This window comes from Trachypithecus francoisi, unplaced genomic scaffold (genome assembly GCF_009764315.1).
Source record: "Trachypithecus francoisi isolate TF-2019V2 unplaced genomic scaffold, Tfra_2.0 Lachesis_group0, whole genome shotgun sequence".
Lineage (NCBI taxonomy): Eukaryota > Metazoa > Chordata > Mammalia > Primates > Cercopithecidae > Trachypithecus > Trachypithecus francoisi.
The window spans coordinates 91,611,740-91,626,687 of NW_022681453.1; the positions used below are offsets into that span (position 1 = coordinate 91,611,740).

Sequence of the window (14,948 nt, forward strand, 5' to 3'; positions counted from 1 at the left end):
GTCTTAACCGTTATGCTATAGGTGCCTTTCAGAAAGCATTTATAAATAAAAGCTCCAAGTCTCACCCTGTTAGTCAATTCTTTCCAGTGATGCACCTCATCTTTCCTAACTAGCCTTTGTATCCACGGCTCTACCAGTTGTTATTAGTTCTTCTATTTATTTAATCCTGTCTCTTTCTTCCTTTACTTGTGTAGTCACCTGCCAGGATAATCTCCCAATTTGGTTCTCTCTCTAATCTCACCATCTCTCCCCACTCCCTTAGAATTTATACAACATACCTCTTCCCTAAAAGTCTCTCACAGTGATAGTTCTTATAGTTTCATTTCCATCACATCTATTGTGTACACTATGACATGTTGTGCATGTTTTTATATTAAGTTGTTTTTCTTATTTTCCCATAATGATTTGTATCCTCATTCACTGGGTTTCTCAAGGTCACTTGCCATGGACCTAATCCTAGTAGGTGCTTCATGAAAACAAGTTAACTTTTCTTGATTTTATAATTCCTAAGAAACTAACTCTGGAGGATTTCAGCAGGATCTGATTTATGTGAATACACAGTGCTTCGAAATTAGTTCTATCTATAACTCTTTGGGAGATACTTTAGGCAATCTTAAAATTCATCAGTGGTAAGTTCTATCTTCTCATTAAGAATAATAAAGAATCAAATGAAGACTTCCCTGGGTTCCTGTGAATTAGAAGTTTCACATTTGAACTCTTAATCTTTTGTATTTTGTGTAGTAGCATCAACTGAGAACAGCTGTTAATTGAACTAAGGTTTTTTTGTTTTTTTTTTTTTTTTTTTTTTTTTTTTAGCTACTGCTCCATCTAGCCTGTAATTTGTTTTGGTTTTCAACAGGGAAGAACCTAGTCATACTGTGAAGATTATAAGCAACTTTACAATCCATTATTACATTTTATTATCTAGAAAATAGATAAGTACAAGGGAAATTATGGAAATTAGGATGTTAATCTTTAAATCTGTTTTAGGTGAGAGAAGTCTATTGGCAACAGTGTTTTTCGGTCTTTTCCAATTTGTAAAAATTATATATTGCATTATTGTTCTTGGAAGATATATTTGGAAGTAATTTATTATCTCTTTCTAAATTTTCAAAATGTTACACCGTATTTCCTTTTGTACAATTTTATCCAGTCACCCCTTGTGCCTCATGTCACAGAATCATCTTAGTATTTGCATCATACTAAAGTCAGCAGACAAACCAGGCTTCTTGAATTAGTCAATTCTTGAAATCCCCAGATCACTTCAAGTCTCATGTATTTGATTTAAGAGACTTTCAAAGATACTTTACAAGTCACCAAAATGAATTTCTTAGGTTTTCCTTCATAAATATCCCAGAAATGGTTATATATTTTAAATGGCATTTGAATGAAGATACTCTAAGAAACCAGTTACTGATATTCTGGAGACAATGGATTGCAAAAACCCCTTATCATCCTTTTCTGTTATAGACAAGAAAAATTATTTTCTTACATTAAGACTTTAAGGGAGTATTGACCAATATATATTTTTCAAATGTTCCCTAATACTTCTGATGATTTTGATAAAGGTGGTGTGGATAAACTATATAACCATAAGACTACACTTTTCTCATGCTGTTGTTAAAGAAAACAAAATAATTCTTTAAATGTTCCATAGATACCCTGTTTAAAGTATTTTGCCAGTGAAATCCTTTTTTTTTTTTTTTTTTTGCCTCAGGGAATATTTGTGAAAAAAGAGGATAACAGAGATTTAACATTTTCATATAAGTAATGACTTTGTGCTGGATGTAGTATGCTCTATTAGTCTGCCAATTTCTAATGTGCAGTCAGTAAAATGAAGAATCAAAACAAATCTCAACAACTTCAAAACTCTATTACAGTTTAGATCATTCAGTTATTTAACATTCTATCAAGTTTATATTTTGTCTACCAGTTAATAAAATTTGTGGTGATAACTTAGATTGACAGAGCGCCTGTATTTTTTTCCCCCAGTTGCAATTCAGGACTCTTTGGACCAGTTATTTAATCTATTTCTACCTTCCACGTTTCTGTTGTAGAGATAGTGAATTACAATTATAATCTCAAATGGGTTTGATAATAAATGAAATATTCTTATGCCTCCAAGGCACTCAGAAGATATGGATTATGCCATTTGAACACAGTTATATTATATTAAATCATTGTTTTTATTCACATAAGTACTCAAATTAAAGAACTATTTTCCTCTTATAGTGTTGCCTGATGATTATCAGATCACATTCAAAGTACATCTCATCCTCATTCAGTTCAAATCCAAACTTTTAACATTTCCCTTGACCTTTCTTTTCCTCTAATAATCCTGTGTTCTTAAAACATCACCATCCATCTAGTTATCCAGGTTTGAAACTCTTTTGTGACATTGGACTTCTCACTTTATTAAACCCTTTCTAGTTCATAAGTTATGAAGTTCTGTTGATTTTACGTAAAATCTATTGCCACTGCCCATATTCTGCCTTTGCTTTCTCTTGCTCAATAATATTTTACTGGTTTCTTTGCTCCTATCTGGTACCCCATTGTAAGCTAACTCGTGCAAAATCATTGTTTTTGAACATTCAGTGATACAAAAAATTTTTTAAAATGCCCACTAGGTAGCAAGTACTCTTCTGGGTTCTGGAGACACATCATCAATCAATGTAAGATCTCTGCTATTATAGAGTGTATAGTAGGAAGGGCACTAGAAATAATTAAACAGCCAATTAGTAAAAAGGGCTAATGACTCATTCCCCTATTTAAGACTACATTGTTTATTGCAGAATTAAAGTCTAAATTGCTTGGTAATTAAGTTCCTTTACAATCTCTTCTCTACCTTCATTTCTAGTTTCACCTTTTACTTCACCCTATTTCCATATCTCCTGTTTTTCAACTAATCAAGGAAGTGAAAGATGTCTACAAACAGAACTACAAAACACTGCTGAAATAAATCAGAAATGAAATGAATAAATGGAGAAACATTCCAAGCTCACAAACTGGAAGACTGATATCATTTAAATGGCCATACTGCCCAAAGTAATTTACAGACTCAATGATATTCCCATCAAATTACCAACCTCATTTTTCACAGAATTAGAAATAAACTATTCTAAAATTCATATGGAACCATAAAGAACCCAGATAGCCAAAGCAAGTGCAAGCAAAAAGAACAAAACTGTAGGTATCACATTATCCAACTTCAAACTATACTATAAAACAACAGCAACCAAAAGAGCAGGGTACTGGTACAAAAACAGGAAAATAGACCAATGGAAAATAATAGAGAATCCAGAAACAGCCACACACCCTAACCATCTGATCTCCGACAAAAGTGACAAAACAAGCAATAGTGAAAGGACTCCCTATTCAACAAATGGTGCTGGGATAACTGGCTAGCCATATGCAGAAGAATGAAACTGGACTCCTACGTTTCACCATACACAAAAATTAACCCAAGATGCATTAAAAATTTAAATGTAAGAACTCAAACTATAAAAATCATAGAAGAAAACCTAGGAAATAACCTTCTTGACTTTAGCCTGGGCAAAGAATTTATGGCTCTTTTTCAATTTCTCTTGGTGACTCATAATTTCCTGAATATTACTTTACTTGTACCTTCCTCTCTTCTTTGGAAGACTGCCTTCTCATTACCTATACTTGACAAAAATCATATACTTTAAAAAAAAAAGCAGCTTAAATATCATCTCCATTGTAAATTCTCCTATGAATTTCTCTCTGTTTTAGGAAGTCTTGATTGTTTACTTTCTCGTCCCTTTATATCTCAATCAATTTTAGAACAGTTATGGTACAGTATTAATATTAACAATATAGGTGTCTGTATTCCATTCTAAAGTGGCCTTGAACTCAGGACTTAATGCCCAATTCGTCTCTGTAAGGTCGCTATCTAAGCACAGAGCTAGGCATAGAGTAGGTATTCAATTTTATATTTTCTGAATTGAATGTCAGAAGGAACACACACATATGAATGTTCTCTAAGAATAATTCCAGACCTACAAAAGATTTACTGAAATAACAGAATGGCAAATCAATAATTTTTAATCATAAATTACTTACATGATCAAAACTATTGTTGTGAAGACAGCAAAATTCAAATTTCAGCTCCACTACCTAGTAGTTGCATGATCTTAGGGAAGTTATTTTAGCTCTTTCAGTTTTGGCATATATAAAATGAGAATAATATCATGTACTACATAAAATTTTTGAAATAATCAGATGAGAAAATATATAATTAGCATAATGTTTGTCACTAAAATATTGATGTCCATCTACTTTCCTTTCCTTTTGTGCATAGGTATCTGCTTCTGTATTGTTATGTTTGCACACTATGTCACAAAAAATTTTGAAAAATAGAAAATTTTTATACTTTATCGCAGATTGGTATTGACATGAAAATTATTTTATCATCTTTGACTACGTAAAGTAAAATTATTGCTAGTTACATGTTTCATATGATGCAGTAAACTTCCAGTTTTAGCACTAAAATTCTTGTGTCCCAGGCAAACTAGGATGATTGCTTACTCTATATTTTGCCTGCCCAGCACAGTACAGTTGAAGTTGTAAGATTAGAGTCACATAGCCTAATATTGGAGATGTTTCCCCTTTGGACAAGTAACCTTTTATAACTCACTTTTCAACTCACTGTCTCTGTTGCTTCATTTGAATATTACATATTTCTCATTGGCACATTTTAATTTCCTCATTTGGTTATTATTATTGATTTTACTATATATAGGCATATTATTATAACCTCCTCCTTAGGATGGTGAGATGAAAAGGATAATGTGCTTAAAACAGAGAATAGAACCCAGTGCTGAACACTGAATCACCCAATAACTGCTAATTAAATGAATGGCTATATATTGAGTATTATATGTCACCTTACTGACTAGATGTTGAATCCTAAGCTAAGAAGTGGCTTGCAGAGCTAATAAGGTTCATTAATAGAATGACTAGTGTTAGTAAATTTAGGAGCTCTCTGGATGGTCTCAAAGGTCCATTTAAATCATATATGCCTGAAATTGACAGGTTTAAAATTGCTTTAATGAACAAGATGGTTTCTCAGGTAGAGTAAAATACTTTAAAGAGTATTTTCCTATTTTAAATAACATAATATATAGTTTCTTAACAATAACATCTGCTAAAAGTAGGTTCTTATTCTCATTAACAATCTGTGTTGTATCTTCTGCACTCTGTTTACAGATTTTTGCCTGTAACATACTTTATGGTTAATTTAGAATTGATGGTTCTAATCTTAGAGCTATTTGAAAACCCTCAGTTTATATAGTTAGATGATTTGATTCCATTTTTCCCCCTTAATTTAGGTAATTTGCTTTTTAAAATTAAGTGGTAAGCCAAATACCCTTGGAAAAATACTGAAAAAAAATACTTTAGTGATAAAAGAGCTGAGCAAAAATTAGGAGAGGTGATCTGCATTTATGAAAATAGTAACATTTCTTCATCTAGATTTGTTAGAGTAAATGAAAGGTGTGAGGCTAGAGAAACAAAACATGATTTTCCTGCCAGTTCCAGAGAGCAGTGGCATGCCATCTGCATCTGTTGACCTCAGTAATATTCAGTGATGTCCTTCTTCCTACTAGAAATTACCATATAGGCAAAAAGGCTTCTCCTTAACTAAAAGTGTCTTGTTAACAATGAAAGTTACTGCCAAATTTGCCTCATGTGGGATTGTTTTTACTATAAGATACTAACCATGCTGAAAAATTTTAATAACAAATGAGTTTTTAAGAAAGTCTTTCTTGATTTTGTATTACATTCACATTTAGAAAAGTAACGGTGATATACAAATTAAAAGCATATCTTTTGAAATTATTTGTGACTTTTTGCTTTCCCAAAATTATGAAGGAAGTGGTTATGTAATAATTAATAGTTGAATTACTACAGGTAGCAACAAAAAACACAGCAAGGAATTTTCATGTCTTAAAATACTGCATAATGTCTAAGTTCAAAACTAAATTAAATTACATGTCAAATAAACAATTATATGCTGCTTTAGTTCTTGGTTTTCTTCTTTAAAATCCATTTGTATAATTTAAAAATAGATACTACTCTAAATCAGCATGCAGGTAAGAATAACTTTTTATAAGTTCCTCAATATGCTAGGCACTGTTCTATGAGATTTACATGTTTAAACTCATTTAATCCTCATATTGACCCTTGTGGGAAGTGTAATTATTAGCTCAATTAAACAGGTAAGGTTACTGATGCACTGAGAGTTTAAGCAACTTACCAAAGGACACACAGGGAGTAATTGGTAGTGCAAGGCTTAAAGCCAGGCAATCTGGTTCCAGAGTCTGAATGCTTGGCCATGTCCTTATACCGCAAAGTAATGTCTCCATTAGTAGTTTGAGGAGCATAAAGCATTACCCCAAATCTCCATGTCTTATCCTAGAAACATCCTGGAAGGGTATTACGAACTAGGCACTGTGTTGCTCCCCAGGATATTTTGTTGAGAAATTCCAGGATTTTAAAGGCCTACAAAGCTGTAAAATGCTCTGTACAAAGAGGAAATATGTACTAAGGGCACTGGCTGGAAAAACCTTCAGATTTTGCTTTCTCAAACATCAGTTTATGTTAATAATCTTAAGGTTCCATTAAAAATAAATTTGTCTTATATTAATATTCTCAAATTTGGCTTAAAAAGACAAGGCTTAGCTGTTGAAATTTCAGCTATAAGAGGCGTATATGAGAACATTTAAGAGCAGCAATGTGATATGGTTTTGCAAAAACTCTGGGGAAGACACTAGGGCAAGTGTTACATCCTGAATATTTTAAGAGAGTCCCTAAGCTTTTGGTAGAAAGCATCGTATTTTCCAGTAGTATTTCAAATGCTATGCTTTACTTCTGGCTTGAAAAATGTCTTATTATTAAATGAGTGTTCAAATATTTTGCTTTCTGCTCTTCTGTATCATTCACTGTCAAAAGAAAATTATCAGAAAATTTAAAAATAAAATAAACCCCTAAACAGAACATATTTCACATATTCTAACTATGTAGGTAATTTGCAGAGTGATTTTAATTATAATGGCAAAACATTTGTTAAATAGTCATACATATGACATAATTAAACCACCAACTACTTTCCTTCCCCCTACCCCCAATGCATCAGGCAAGTTACTATTTATTTCTTAATCTTTTCTGCAACTCTTCCAAGATATTTAATTTTTAAAAAGTTCAGCTTTGATAAATGCACTCTCTGTTAAGACCTCTGTGAATAGAAATATGAAAAGCCAACATGGTGTCATAGGGCAGCTTCCACTGTGATTTGTCCTACAAAGCAAAACAATGAAGCCTGAGCCAATGCATGTTTTACAGCAGGGCTGGTCTGTCTCCATGTTAGTTATATTCTTAAGTGGTCCAGCATCCCATGAGGGCATGTATGCTATCCTGTGCGGATCCACATGGTTCTCTGGAAAGGAAGAGCCAGCTGAGCAGCTTAGTTTCCTATTATGTTCCCAATTAAGGTGAAAACTCACAAAACAATCCAATGAGCACAAATAGTGAATACTGATTACATGGAGACTCAAGTTACTTAGAAAACCATGTAAGGATTTTCAGAATTTTTCTTTGTAAGAAGAAAATGATTCTCGAATGCATCTTTTGAAAGTTCTGATAGTTTCTTTGAATAGGATCAAAATAAATGGCACAATCTGTAATAATAAAATATGAAGATCTCTAGGGAGTAGGTATGTTCTCAATGGAGAATTTAAATAGCCATGTATATATATATATATAATATATAATATATATATAATATCTATTTTAAGATTCAAACTTATTCAAATGATATTAAGATAAAAGAAACATTCATGCTAATAGGAAGTCTTAGTTAAGGCCAAAGGCTAGAACTATTTAAAAATTCTGAAAATAGAGAAGTTAAAAAGAACTACTAAAAAATCTAGAGATTACTTAAAGGCTCTTTTAAGATTTTTCATGTCTTTCTGGCAGGAGAAAAATAAAAATTTTCTTTGTACTGCTCAAGAGCTTGATATCAAGTGCATCATGCAGTTATTTTTTTAAATGCACTGCCAGTCTTACATAAAGATGATGCTCACTTATGTCAGTTAAGCCTAACTTTATATATAGAACACTGAATTCTTTAGAACCAGGAGATCTTTGTGTGTGAACTTTAGGGTGTCCAAAGACCTCCTAAAATTGTATGTAAACACTTACATACATGATCACATGTCCATTTTCTTGGGGAAAAGAGTGAAGCCTTCATTGGATTTTCAAAATCAGGGTTGGCGAGGAAGGTTAAATAACTGCTGAGTTTTCACCTGGTTTATAATGAGGAGTCTTATTTTTGGCCAAGAAATAAAGTATAAAATCCAAAAAGAATCTGAGTTCATGACCACAGTATCATAATCATCAGTCCACAGGAGTCTTTAAACTCATAAACTCTGCAATAAAGTTTTTATAAACTGAATGTTATTTGAAGGTTTAAATTATACCTTCCATTTTATATATGTTCCCATCCTGATTTTTCTTATTCCAATTGATACCTTGAACTTGCCTTCCTTAAAAACTCTATATCATTTTGTAACTTACCGTGTATTTCTCCTCAAGTAAAGCAAAGAACCAAAGGATGATGTACATGCTCTTTGGGACCCACTGACTTTAAGCAAGAGTGAGCCACCGGAATGCAACCTCGACATTATCTGGTTAGCTCCCTTTGCATTTGTTGTAGAGTATATCCTAAACAGACATTTTAAAATAATCCTCTAACCTAACACCAACAGCGTTGCAAATATTTTAGAGGGGTTGTTTGGGGTTGTGTAACTAGAATGCAATCACTGATGTCACTCTCCTTTGTGCTTTGGTTTGCCGGTGTGTTCTGTTTGTCATTCCACCAGTGATCTTATCTTCTCTATCTTCTCCCCACCCCTGAAATAACAATAATGTTGGTCTCTCACCCACACCTGGCTCAGAATCTCCATCCTAGTTTTATAACAGCTGCCGTCTGCAATGTTTTCTTCTGAAGCCTGCAGCTGCACAAATTTTAGAGGAGAGTTCTCTAGGGAGAACTGTGCAAGATGGGTGTTAAGTAAGGCCTGTATTGATGTTTTTGATATCATCTAAATGGCAAGGAATAAAGAAACTAGGAGTTAGTAATCCAGATAAATACTTCATTTTTATTATATTTTATATTTTGAATGATTTATTCAGGATTTTACTTTGCATATTTAATCTAGTTTTTCTGATTTCCTTTATAAGTAGTTTTGGTTTAAGTGTGTACACACACTCACACATACATCACCTAGGGTAATTAGCAGCATTCTCAACTGCAGAAATGTCTAAAATATGTACCCTTCAATTAAAAAAGAAAATCCCCCCATTAAAAGTCTCTTACTTAAAAAGTATGCCACTGTATCTTATGTTGTATAAACTTATTACAACAAAATATTGTTAAATACAAAATATATGCTAAAGAAAACTGCTTAAATATAATTGGAAGAATTAGCCAACAGAAATTGTTCTGTCATAAGTATTCATTTTGAAATGCCAAATTGTGAATCTAAAGAAAAGGTACTCACTTTTTAAAGAATGTCTAAAATATGTACCCTTCAATTAAAAAAGAAAATCCCCCCATTAAAGTCTCTTACTTAAAAAGTATGCCACTGTATCTTATGTTGTATAAACTTATTACAACAAAATATTGTTAAATACAAAATATATGCTAAAGAAAACTGCTTAAATATAATTGGAAGAATTTAGCCAACAGAAATTGTTCTGTCATAAGTAATTCATTTTGAAATGCCAAATTGTGAATCTAAAGAAAAGGTACTCACTTTTTAAAGAATGTCTAAAAATATGAAGAAATAAAATGATCCACTTTGATTTTTCTGAAGTACAATTGGATCATATTTCAAATGCAGATACTTTTCCACTGTTGACTTGCCTTGGCATATGGAGTTTATGCCAATTTTCCTTAGCTCAGTGTACATTTCCCCAAAGTCTGCCACCCAGTCTTATATATTTGCATTACTACTTTTCTACAGTCCTCTATATGCATCAAAACTTGATATTATTATATGCATCAGATCCTAGATTTTCTATAGCTTCAAATGTATTTATCATTCCAGGCTCATTTGCAACATCTAAGCTATATACTTTCTGAATAAAAATATTTTTTTGACTGGATAATAGTGAATGCAATATTTTCCCTGACTTCAGCCCAGATAGGATTTCACATGAAATATGGAAAGGAAAATATTGATAAACATTGTTAGTTGACTGTAAAGACATTTTAATGTTGGCTCAGGACTGCATGTCCTTTGCTATAGAAATGAAATTATTGGATATGTGGTTTACAGAAATCTGGGTTGTTAATCCATTTTCTAACATGGCTACTCAGAATAGCAGTGAGGATGTCAAAATGTTTGGTATTTGAGTATAAGGCTCATCCAAATCTCTTTCCAACGGATAAATAAATAAATAATATTAAACATTATTCTTAATTATAGACTCAGTAATTGCAAAAATTGTTTTTTTTTTTTTTTTTTTGAGACGGAGTCTCGCTCTGTCGCCCCGGCTGGAGTGCAGTGGCCGGATCTCAGCTCACTGCAAGCTCCGCCTCCCGGGTTTACGCCATTCTCCTGCCTCAGCCTCCCGAGTAGCTGGGACTACAGGCGCCCGCCACCTCGCCCGGCTAGCTTTTGTATTTTTTAGTAGAGACGGGGTTTCACCATGTTAGCCAGGATGGTCTCGATCTTCTGACCTCGTGATCCGCCCGTCTCGGCCTCCCAAAGTGCTGGGATTACAGGCTTGAGCCAACGCGCCCAGCTGCAAATATAGTTTTTGAATACACATGTGTTCACAATTTTCCTGTTATTTGATTCAGAGTAGCAGAGAGGAAGTCTCACGCTATCTTTGCCATTTCCTTTGCACCTAACACGAATCATAGAATGAAGAGAAACTCAGCTAAAAATGTCAAAAGAGGTGCTACACATACAGCATTGTACGTAAAGCACAGGCAGGTAAACAGAGAGGGTACTTCAGAGAACATTTCTTCAATAACTAAAGAACTGCTACGATTAACCACGAAGGAAGTATTAGGGAGATATTCAACACTGATTTTATTCCCTCACAACCTGTCTATTTCCAAATCCCACATGTTGCCTATTTCCTAGTTCTCTTTTTTATAGACTTCTCTTACAATTGACAAAACTTGTTAGTTTAAGGTATACATTTGAGGTATACATACCCATATATATATGAGTAACTTCATTATATATCTATATATATGAGTTACTTCATTAGTAAAAAAAATTATCAAGTCAGTCTCACAACTGGTAGAAAACTGACAGAAAAACGTAGGCTAAAATTTTGTTGATACAAACACATTCAACCTTAAGATGTGATTTGCTGAGTGATTAGCAGATAATAAACATGCCTTTACATCTTATAGGTAGGTCTAATTTTTGAGACACATTGTAATGGTTGCATTTTATGTAGATTTAAAACACCATATGATGTCAGATGGTTACTGCTAAGAAGTGCCAGAGAAAAGTGAATTCATGAAATTTCTATGTGTTATCCATCACTATTAATGTAGAATTTTATTTTTAATGCTTTATTTTTCTCCTATCATTTGTGTATGGCAAACATCAAACTGCCAAAAATATAGTGGATTTGGGTAGAGGTGAAATCTGTCATAATGTGATCCACCAGTCTGAGACTATGTATACTCAATACTCTATGGCATATAAAAATATTCTAAAACACTTTCAAATATTGTTTGACCACATAATTAAGTTAAAGAAATAACTACATGCAGCAAAGAGAGCAAGCTTATTATTTTAGAGAATATGTCTGATAACTTATTTAAAAGAGGGACACATTCTTTTCAAGGAGGTAGAATTTGATTTAAATAGTAATAAATATAGTGGAGGAAGACTTTCCTTTAAAAATATAATTTTGGAGTTATATAATTTCTAATTTCTCTTCTCCTTCCCCATTCTCTTCTTTCCTTTATCCTCCCCTCTCTTTTTCCTTCCCTTCCTCTCCTCTCCTGTGATTTCCTTTTTTTCTTTTTGGAGAAAAAAGAAAACAAAGTTTTGCTTTTGTTGCCCAGACTGGAGTGCAGTGGCACCATCTCAGCTCACTGCAGCCTCTACCTCCCGGGATAAAGCGATTCTCCTGCCTCAGCCTCCTAAGTAGCTGGGATTACAGGTGCCCGCCACCATGCCCGGCTAATTTTTTGTATTTTTTAGTAGAGATGGCATGTCACCATGTTGGCCAGGCTGGTCTCTAACTCCTGACCTCAGGTGATCTACCCGCCTTGGCCTCCCAAAAGTGCTGGGAAAATAGGCGTGAACCACTGAACCCGGCCTTCGGTGATTGCTTCCTGGATCGGGTGACTACTACACAAATGCGTTCTGCTAATTGTGTGATATACTTGCTATTCAGTTTTCAGCTAATACTTCCTGGTGTTTTTCTCCATCTGAAACTAAGAGGAATAACCCTTTACTTTGACCTTTTTAGAAATGAGAAACCTATAAACAGTTGACAATTGTTGCATAAATACTAATTTCAGGCTTGTCTGCTTTCTGGGTCTCATGATTCAATGAATCTGTTATTATTCTGGTTAGTGTAAAAGTAGGTACTGTAGAAATATTGCTCTTTAAGAGCACAGTGTGACGTGAAGCAAAAAACTATTATATATAAGACATAGTCACGTATCTCTTTTAAATTTGATTATGATAAGTAATTGGGAGCTAAATTAGCACTAGAACAGGTGTTTACATTTCTTGACTGATAGAGAAAATGTCTTATGCAACCCTTAAAGTCGTGTGACAGATAATCAATTGGTAGAAAGTGAGTTTACTGCTGCCCAGTGGGCACCAACCTGCAGCTGAGTGTTTAAAGTGTCATGGTATGGGCCATGGGAGAAACTGCTTGCTGCCTTCAAATTGATGTCTGAAACCTGAAGGGTATTAATTCAGCTATTAGATGGCAAAGAAATACTTCAGTTTTTTTAAAAAAATATATAAAATAATAAAAACTTCTCATGATTACAGCTTCATTCCTCTTTACACAAAATTAAAAAAAAAATCTTGGGAAGTAAGCTATAGTTGAACAAGAAAGGATTAAAAAAACTTCTGAAATAGTAGCAGTCATTACCAAAAAAGTATCACACAAAATGTACAGAGATGACTTATCAAAATGATATAAGCCAGGAAAAGTGTGTTGAGTTAATTTCAGTTTGTGGAAACAGGGACACGTTTAGATCTACAAATTTTTTATGAAGCAATTTTGTTACACCTGATTTGTACGTAAGTCATGTAAACTGAACTGAGTTCTCTCTCCTATGAAAGCTCGAGGCAAATTTGGCTTAAAGCCTAGAAGAGTAGAGTGCTAGAATGTTCTCTTAGATCCCTCTGTGGAAAGTTGTTTCTGTATGTGTTAAAGAACAGTTATCTTGCTTCTGTCATTCTCAGTAGCTAAATGACAAAGGTTTTTTGTTTTCTAACAGTGATATTGAATAATTCAAGTCACTACTAAACTTCATAATGTCATTTCTGCCAAACATATCTGACTTGACCAAGATTTGTCATTAAGAGTTCAGGGTTAGGCCATTAAACTCTACGCAATCTGCTCATCTTCTAAATTCCAATCACTGAGATATTAATTATATTTGAAAGCTACATGTTTATATTTGCTGTTAACTCTGAGAGCTTGGCTTATATAGTTTTTTTTTCTAATCCTTTGCAACAACATCATCAACAACAAAATTTCTGTACAATTGTTATCATTTCTGTCTCTAAGGAGAAAAAGGGCAATATAACACCCAATAAAGTGAAAATTTATAATCTTTTAACTCGTGTAATTTTGGTTTCTGCTTTTTCAGTGGTATTCTTGGCCACAAAGTATCTAACCACATCAATAAATTATCCAGTGATGAAGCTAAATGACATCAAAGCATATTTATATGTTTTAATTAAGTAGAAAAGAGTAATTGAAAGGCAAAGGAAAAATATCACTATATAATGGTCTTAAGATTTGTTAGTATAATTATGCTAACAAGGACAAGAAATGTGCATTGTTGGGATTTTTGCTTTTATTGGATTTCCCAGTTTTTTCAAGTGTTCAAATTGCGTAGCAGGCTGGGCCAGCTCTCCTGAATACATTGATGTCATTACAATAATTTTTTTAGCATTATTATTAGTTATAATAAAAATCACAAGAATTATGATTTTAAAACTCCAAGAATCAACATTCAAATTCTATTTTCCTAAGACACATATAAAATGTAAAGTAAGATGGCATCCTTTAGGTACAACGAAGGAAGGCGGCTAGATATTTTACTAAATGTCAGGGAAGAAACAAATTGTAATTACAATCATTCCATGTAAAACCTGCAAAATGTTTTAGTAAATTTGAAATTGCATTTTTAAATGCTCAGTATCCTATGTTTTGTTTCTCTCAATAAAATACAGCTTTGGTCAGATTGGCATTTTTAGGGAAAAATGCATATTAATTTTTATTCTAAAAAATGTCTTTCAGATTGCTACTTTCTGGTTTCTTCAAATCATTTTCTTCTCTACTGAAAGGATACTTTAATTAAGTCTCTATCAACTCTATGAAATTACTCTTTCTGTCAAGAACACTTAGTTTTTAATTCACTTTTCTGGCCAATTCCAAGTGGCAAAGTGTCTGAAGTCCATCCTTGTTTATTCTTGAGTTACACATTTTGGATCTGAAGCTCTAATTCTTACTTAAGTAAAAAAATTTTTCAGAAGAGGAGGCAGCACTACGCAAATTGGGTGCTCAGAGTCCAAATCCTTCTTCCTTTGTGCCGTTATCACAGCATTTGGTATTATGAATATGGTTCCTGCATTTAAGCAGTCACTTATATTTCTTTTCCACAATAAATTTAAAAAATACTCATTTTGTATTTG

The 14,948-nt window shown here is 33.2% G+C and overlaps 1 protein-coding gene across 2 annotated transcripts in view; it reads right to left on the bottom strand.

Moving 5' to 3' along the window:
• Positions 1-14,948, bottom strand: part of EPHA6 (EPH receptor A6) — a 941,507-nt gene that overhangs the window by 141,646 nt on the left and 784,913 nt on the right. The gene's annotated exons all lie outside the window — the stretch shown is intronic.